This window comes from Microtus pennsylvanicus, chromosome 5 (genome assembly GCF_037038515.1).
Source record: "Microtus pennsylvanicus isolate mMicPen1 chromosome 5, mMicPen1.hap1, whole genome shotgun sequence".
NCBI lineage: Eukaryota > Metazoa > Chordata > Mammalia > Rodentia > Cricetidae > Microtus > Microtus pennsylvanicus.
This window is the reverse complement of record NC_134583.1, coordinates 7,695,149-7,703,437: the sequence shown is the minus strand read 5'-3', so window position 1 is coordinate 7,703,437 and position 8,289 is coordinate 7,695,149. Positions and strand designations below refer to the sequence as shown.

Sequence of the window (8,289 nt, the reverse complement as noted above, 5' to 3'; positions counted from 1 at the left end):
GCTTGGCAGAATTAGAATGTGATTTTGAAACATTTCAGAAGTGTGGGAAATAAATAATTATGAGGCCAGAACAGATATTTCATAACCCAGTGTTCTTGGAGTTTTAACTGTACGCTCCCTTAGGAAGGGCAAAATGTAGTATGATTTACACGCCTCGTACCTGTGAATCGATCTAGCACTATGTAGGAGACTAAGCAAGGAAGACTAAGTGAGTTCCAGGGTAGCCTGGGCTACAGAGTGACACCATCTCAGATAAAACAACACAAGAAAAAGGATAGCCTGGTGTGTTGACTCATGTCTGTAATTCCAACATTTCAGGAGGCCAAAGCAGAAGGATCATGAAGATGTAGCTAGCCTGGGCTACATAGGGATGCCATGTCTCATAAAACAAGACTTCAACTTAAACTTGTATTATAAGGTGCTTGAATGAGAAATTAGTTTCTCAAGGCTCAAAAGCAAATAATGTGTCATCTGAAGGATATTAATGGAAGTTATAAAGATTGATTTTCTCCAGATATTTACTTGTAAATAGAAAATTATATGTATCTGTTGGGGAAGTGTCTGATCAAACTCCCCTTTATGCTTTCTGTTTTGGTGTGTGGGGGGGTCAGGATATATGTATGTCATCAGCATGCAGGTGCCCCCCGAGTCCAGAAAAGGACATCAGGTTCGCTGGAGTTGCTGCTACACGCAGTTGTGAGTCACTCGATATCTGTTCAACGATATTAAACCTGACACTGGAAGCTTTTTTTAAAAAAAAAATTTATTTATTTATTATGTATACAATATTCTATCTGTGTGTATGACTGCAGGCCAGAAGAGGGCACCAGATCCCATTACAGATGGTTGTGAGCCATCATGTGGTTGCTGAGAATTGAACTCAGGACCTTTGGAAGAGCAGGCAATGCTCTTAACCTCTGAGCCATCTCTCCAGCCCCCTAGAAGCTTTTACTAATCTCTATCTTAATGGTCCCCGGAGAAAATGGTAAGTTGTCGTTGTCTAACACTGAAAGTTATGTTAAGGAATATTTCTGAATTGATAGGAGGTTTTTTTGTTTTTGTTTTTGTTTTTGTTTTTGTTTTCACTATCTGGAGAATGATCTACAACAGCCACAATTTTGGTTTCATGAGAGTTTATTAGGCAGAGAGCAAGCAGGAGGAAATAAACCAGCAAGCAGCAGACAGGTAGTATAATATCAGACACATCGTCCAGCAGGACCCACTGCGGAAGACACCCCCAAATACAAAGTCAGCGGGAGGCCCTGATCAACCAAGAGAAACCAGGCATGAAGTCTCCACCCCAGGTGAGAGTTCCAACTAGACATTCTGAACACTGCATTCTAATGTTATGGGATAAACAGTAGCCTCGCCTCTACCTTGAGAAACTACTTTGATTTACTTTCCAACAGTGTTCATGGGCACAATATTTTCAAATCATTTTACCCCCATTCTCAAATCCATAGCATTGGCACCCGGGATGTTTGCTGTTCTCTGTTCTTTACCATAGATCCAGGGAAACCAGCCCAGCCCTGGACAACACTTTTGAGACAAACGTGTGGGTCAGAAGTGAGGGGGCTAACCTCACCTCCACACCTGAGCTTCTCTGTCAGCTTAAACAGCACTTGCTAACATAATGTGTATTACAGAGGCACAATCTCCAAATTCCCTTCACCCATGGTTCTAGAACACAGTCTGTATATTTGGCAATGGTAAAATAAGTCTTTTTTTCTATATAAACCTAAGTTCACAGCAAGATCTCTTAATAAAATTACCTTTAAAGAACACATTTTTAGTCTCAGCACTTTGGGGGAGGGGCAGAGGCTGGAAGATAACTACACATTCGAGGTCAGCCTGGGCTACACAGAGACACACACGGGGCAGCCATGCAGAACTAGTTAGGATGGTCTCTACACATCCTTCGACGTCATGGCGTTGTGGTGACACGGGAAGGGTTTACTCGACATGTCCTAGGATTTTATTCTCCATTTCTTCACCTGGAGAAACTGTTTCAAGACTGGGATTAACTATTTGTTCAGGAGAACATGTGGGGAGACACAGAAACACCTACATGCTGAACCTGTGCAGACCGAACAGGGGCGTCCGGGCAGAGCACAACAGTCCCAGCATCTCTGGGATGTTAGGTAATGGACACTTTTCCATATCATCTGCTTATACATTTCTATCTCCAAATTATCAGAATCTGGAATGCAGGTAAAATGACATCTAGCATTTATCTTCAGGAAAAAACCCACAGTACTTGGTTAGCAACAATGCACATATTTAGATAAACTAAAAAATTAAAAATATTCTGTTACTGGATGAGTTTACTTCATTCTCTGTGTATGAGTGATTTGCCCGCAAGTATGCATGTGCATCACACGCATGCGCGAGGCAGAAGAGGGCTTCAGATTCCCTGAAACTGCATCCCCAGTGTGGGTTCGGGGGGATCTCATTGAGTCCTCTTGAAGAGCAGCCAGTGCCCCCACCTGAGGAGCCATCTCTTCAGCACCAAGAAAATTTAAAAATGCAAATGAGCTCTGTGGTCAAGAGCATCTGCTGCTCTTGTGTAGGACCTGAGTTCTGTTCCCAGACCACATCAGCTGCTTACAAATGTCTGTAATCCAGCTCAGGGATCACTACTGCTGGGCTTGGCAGGGACCCAGGCTCAGGTCACACACACACACACACACACACACACACACACACACACACACACACACACAGCACACAGCACACACTAAAACAGCACAAACACATCTTTAAGAATACAGAGGGGACCACCAAACCCCAGACTGACAGTGACAATCTTGCCTAATGTGACATGAAGTGACAAGAATCCAGTTCCTGATCTTGAAATGCAGGATTTGGCGGTTCACATCTAGAACTGTTTGAACGACATTCTGACAGCGGCCTCATGTAGTGATGCTGCTGCTGCTGCCTCTCCCCCAGTGTAAACGGTTTCTTTCTTTCTGGTAGGAAGGACAGCGTGGCTCCTCCCCAGACGGGTTAGCAGCTAGTGGGCTTTAGTCATCTTCCTATTTTTTAAAAACAGTGAACAACTCAACTTTATCATAAGCACTCAAAAACGCATGACTGCCTCAAATCAGCCTATGTTCCTTATTATAGATAAAAATGCAAAGGGAACGCTGGCCTAACTCCCAGACCCTAACTCCACACTTCCATTATTAGCCGTCCCCCCATGTTGTGGCCCCCTACTCTCATCCAACTTAGTCGATTTAGCACCCAGTCGTAATCTTCCATTAAGTCCTATGCAGATAATCTCCCCCCCCCTCTCTCTCTCACACACACACACACACACACACACACACACACACACACACACACACAGACATAAAAATGTCTCGAAAAACCAAATAAATAAATAAATAAAAATAAGGTAGTAATAGTATTTGTAGATTTTGTCAACAGGAACAATTTTTTTTCCCACTCTGACAGGATTATAGTTCTGTGTGTCCTTTGTATGTGGCCTTAGTTACTACATAAAACTTCCATCAAGCAACCTAGGTCTCAGACAAGCTGAACAATAGTGCCACACAAATAAAAGCGGTTATCTCCTACGTTAGCGCGCATAGCATTTATGATTAAGGAGATGGGTAAAGATAACAGGACAGTACTGGCACAGGAGTATCAACTATTACTGTTCTCACTTCCTCCAGAGCCATTTGCCTGGACTTTCCATGTCTCTTATGCTTCTGAGTTGGGCATTCTTTAGTCGCTGGACACAAAAGACTTGAAATCTGTTGGAGCATGTCTGCCCACTGCTCCAAGGCACTGACTCTGAGAAAAGCTGCCTACAGGGTTTACTTGATTGGTAAAGATGGAAAACAAAGGGTAAGGCAGGTCACAGGAATGCAGCCTTCAAGTCCCCCTTTCCAGAGTTAAAGCCTTGTGTGGCTAACCAAGCACCCCAACTCCTAGCCTATTTAAAACTCAAGGTTCAGATTAGTCTCTTCATTACCAGGGATATCAAATTGGTTAGGGAGTGGGGAGCTCAGGAATAGACCTGAGTTCAAAGGTTAAATACACCACTCTGGTGTCAGGAAGAGCCGTGTCACAACCAGAGAACTCATTATGGATTGTTTTGCTCTTTTCATTCCGGGAGAGCATTTGACTTCTATACTAGTACCTCAACAACTCTGAGTGGGAGCTATTTTGAGTCACGATTTTGTCAGAAAAAAATCAATTCAGTTCCATTTTATGTAGGTAATATATAGGAAATAAATCCTTTTAAATGGAAGACAACCGTGCACATCATGTGTGATATCAATTCTAATTCTGTCCAAATAAGAACGCGTCATTGTCTGCTCTCCATATTCAAAATGAAACCTGAGCCGGGCGATGGTGGCGCACGCCTTTAATCCCAGCACTCGGGAGGCAGAGGTAGGCGGATCTCTGTGAGTTCGAGACCAGCCTGGTCTACAGAGCTAGTTCCAGGACAGGCTCCAAAACCACAGAGAAACCCTGTCTCGAAAAACAAAAAAACAAAAAACAAACAAACAAAAAAAAACCTGAGAACTTGTCCCACACCTCTGGCCAACCAGGACAGTGCAGTCCAAGCCTGGGGACAGACAGGAGGCTGGCTCTGTAGCTTTGCTGTTAGAAGGAAATCTGCCTGCAGTTTTCTGTATAAGCTCCCTAAAGAGAACAAACTGATGTTCTAGCTTGTGAAGTCAGAACTCACAGTTCACTTAGGTAAAACTATCCCAGGACTGGTAATCCAGACAAGGTCAATAAAATTATCAGCTTCCTCATTTAATGGACATCTTGCCTTAAACAGCAAAGTTCCAAATACTTGCAGAACCATTGGGAAAACCAGTGCTGTGGAGTCAGTGAGCGAGAGGCCATTCTGTGTCTGAGCTCCCACTCTGACCAGGGAGTGCATCCGCAAACCACAAGGAGAGCAGTTCTTACAAACACATTGACTGAGCCTCAGCTCAGCAGCAGAGTTTAGGTTCGGTTTCTCTCCTTCTGTCAGAATGCTAACTTCTCCACTCTCACCACCAGGGTGTGTGTGTGTGTGTGTGTGTGTGTGTGTGTGTGTGTGTGTGTGTGTGTGTGTGTGTGTGTGTGTGTGTGTGTGTGTGTGTGTGCGCGCGCGCGCGCGCGCTTTGGTGAGGATTGTGGTTTAAACCAACACTCAATTGGCAGATTAGAAAATAATCAGATTAGAAAGTCTGAGCATGTAAAAAGTAATGCAGTTGAGATGGTTTTACTTCAATGCAGGGTTAATGAACATGGTTTTCATTTTGAAAATGGTGGAGATAGCAAGGTGGTGGTGGTGCACGCCTTTAATCCCAGCACTTGGGAGGCAGAGGCAGGCGGATCTCTGTGAGTTCGAGGCCAGGACACGAACCAAAAGCTACGGAGAAACCCTGTCTCGAAAAAAAAAAACCCGCTAGTTTCAAGGGCGGCAAATAACTCTTAGCCACAACTATGGATTACAGCCATCCGCATCCATTTACACCCATGGAGGCAGGGCTCGGCCTGCTCAGCGTCTGCTCCACAGCTTCTTCTCATAGTCTGGCCCTTTGCACTTACAGGTTCACAGCTGCAGCAGAAGCCTGGAGACAGCCCATCTCTCCCTCAGTCCCTTCTTCCACCAACTCCTGAGAGCTCCAGTTTTCCTTAAACACAAATCAACTGCCGGCCGGTGGTGGCGCACGCCTTTAACCCCAGCACTTGGGAGGCAGAGGCAGGTGGATCTCTGAGTTCTTGGCCAATCTGGTCTAAAAAGTGAGGACCAGGACAGCCAGGGCTGTCTCGAAAAACAAAAATAAAAATCCCAACCCCCCCCCCCCAAAAGGCAAATGTGCCTTTAAAACACCATCCATTAACTCTTAATGTTGCTTTCTAGTGACCAAGTCTTTTTTAGATCAAGATGATTTCTGACATCACATTGTATTTAACTGCTCATGTTCTCCAGATCACAGCCCACAGAAAGAAGGTTGCAAGCAGGTCTGCAGGTTTCAGCCCCCTTCTGTTACGTGCTGTCTGTGCAAACACAGAAAGGAGCCCTGTCTTACTCAATTTCTGCATCTTCAAATGGGATTAGAGGGGACGGACTGTGGCTCGGTGAGCACGCGTACTTGCTTTTCAAGTATGAGACCTGAAATTGGATCCCAGGGCCCATGCAATGTCAGGCATGGAAGGGTCTGTCTGTAATCCCAATGTTCCTTCGATGAGATGGGAGGCAGAGAGAAGCATCTCGAAGTTTGCTGGCCAGTCAGTGTGGCAAACAGCAGCGGGGAAGGCCTTGCCTTGGCAAGAGAAGATGAGAACTGACATGGGAGGTCACCCTCTGACCTCCACACACACATGACATGGATGTTCAGGTGTGAATGCATGCTTTCATTATACATTAAAAAAGTTTTAAAGTTGGGGATTAGGCTACACAGTCTTGATGCCTTTGCATTGAAGCCTGAAACACAATATGCCAATGGGTGCAATGAAGGCGCTCAACAGCTGTTTAACTGGACTTAAGGTCTATCCAACCGGAAAGAATGCCTGGTCCTGGAGACCTAGCCAACTGCCTAAAACTAGTCAGGTCCTGGATCTTAGAAGAGGACATCTTACTGTCACTTATTCAATCAGCATGATTGCTAACTGCGTTCTACATCTCTATCCTTGTGTCCACAGAGTAGGGTTAACTTCCCCCTCATTACGTAGCTTCCCTTCACAGCAGATGAAGACTCCTACAGAAAACTACGATGGGTCAAAATGCAGAGAACAGATGGTGGGGTGCCTAAGCCCTCTGGATACACAACCCCTGCACCCAAGGCTCCAGGAACATTAGGGAAGGAACAGATTCGAAGAGCCAGAGGGCCAGGGAGACCGCTGTGAGATTTTACCTCCTAAAAATAAGAGGGAGGCTGGCCCCATGATACAGCAATAATATGGCTTCGTAAACAAGCTGGAAGACGTGCTGAAGTGGAAGGAAAAATCCCACTGGGCCCTACACTCGAGAGCAGTGACTCATAGCCTTCCTGATGCTGGGACCCTGTAACAATAACAGCTGGCCATTAACTTGAGGATGAGGGACCATGGAAGAAGCAGGCAGAAGGGGGAGAAATGATGTAATCAGAGTTTAATTTAGGAAGTGTTTGGAGTTAGTCTAAGAATAAGTAGTAGATTTAAGTTCATCACAGGTACACTCAAGCAGCTGATAAAAGTTAATAGTATGAGCTAATGTAGGGGTGAGAGCAGAGGCAGGCTGATCTCCAAGTTCTACGTCTGCCAGAGCTACACAGTAAAACCTTCTCTCCAAAACAAAAAACTTACTGTCACTGGCTAATCTGATATGCGGGAAATAGGGTCAAGAAGGGCCGGGTGGTGGTGGCGCACGCCTTTAATCCCAGCACTCGGGAGGCAGAGGCGGGCGGATCTCTGTGAGTTCGAGACCAGCCTGATCTACAAGAGCTAGTTCCAGGACAGGCTCCAAAACCACAGAGAAACCCTGTCTCGAAAAAAAAAAATAGGGTCAAGAAGGTTGGATACAGCTCACTTCTGCTGGATTTGAACACTGAACATAAAGAATCCAACTACAAAGCCCTTTTTTCTCCCATCCCATGGCCACTAAAAAGTGTTCTCAATTACTTCTTTTACTCAGAGAATTTTACTTGCTTCTACCCCGTTACTGTGTTCTGTAGAATGGTTTCCCTGTACAAGTCATTCTGTTTTGCTTCAGGTGTGTACACTGCTGCGCCCCCTTAACGGACTCAGTCTGAGTGTCCCATGACAATGGATGCGCACAGGCGGCCGCAGTCTGGGCTCTTCACATGGACCGCCCACAAGCACTACTCTACGGTCCCTAACTTAGGACACCAAGTCTCCAGAACCATTCCAGCATTAGCTAAATTCCTTATTCTCCATTCATCTTCATTCCAATTTAAAAGTCTACCTCTGTGGTCATCTCTAGACAGTGCTAGCTGGATAAATCCTGCAACTCAATGTCATATTCAGAGCCATGCTTGGCCTTATCCCTATGCCCTTTTTCTAACACGGCAAGACCCACCCCTAGTCCCTTTCCTCCCATCTCTTGGCTTTGTTACTACCCAGACTTATTCACTGATGCATTACCACTAAGAGTATGCAACTAACTTCTCCCAAACCAATGACTGCCACTAGGCCTGCCACACGATCAGGCAGGTGATGTTATACATACTGCTTTCAAAATGAGAAACTGAATATATCACCTGACAGTCTCCACCATTCCGATTTTCATATCACCTGATAGTAATCTTTATGAATGCCCTAATTTGCACCATTCCA

At 45.1% G+C, this 8,289-nt stretch overlaps 1 long non-coding RNA gene across 1 annotated transcript; it reads right to left on the bottom strand.

The window, feature by feature from the left end:
• Nucleotides 1-1,554: 1,554 nt before the first annotated feature.
• On the bottom strand, nt 1,555-5,748 carry LOC142849304 (uncharacterized). The gene is made up of 2 exons (XR_012910564.1): nt 4,530-5,748; nt 1,555-4,347 (listed from the first exon to the last, which is right to left on the bottom strand). It is a non-coding gene; the product is annotated as an uncharacterized LOC142849304 (long non-coding RNA).
• Nucleotides 5,749-8,289: the final 2,541 nt, after the last annotated feature.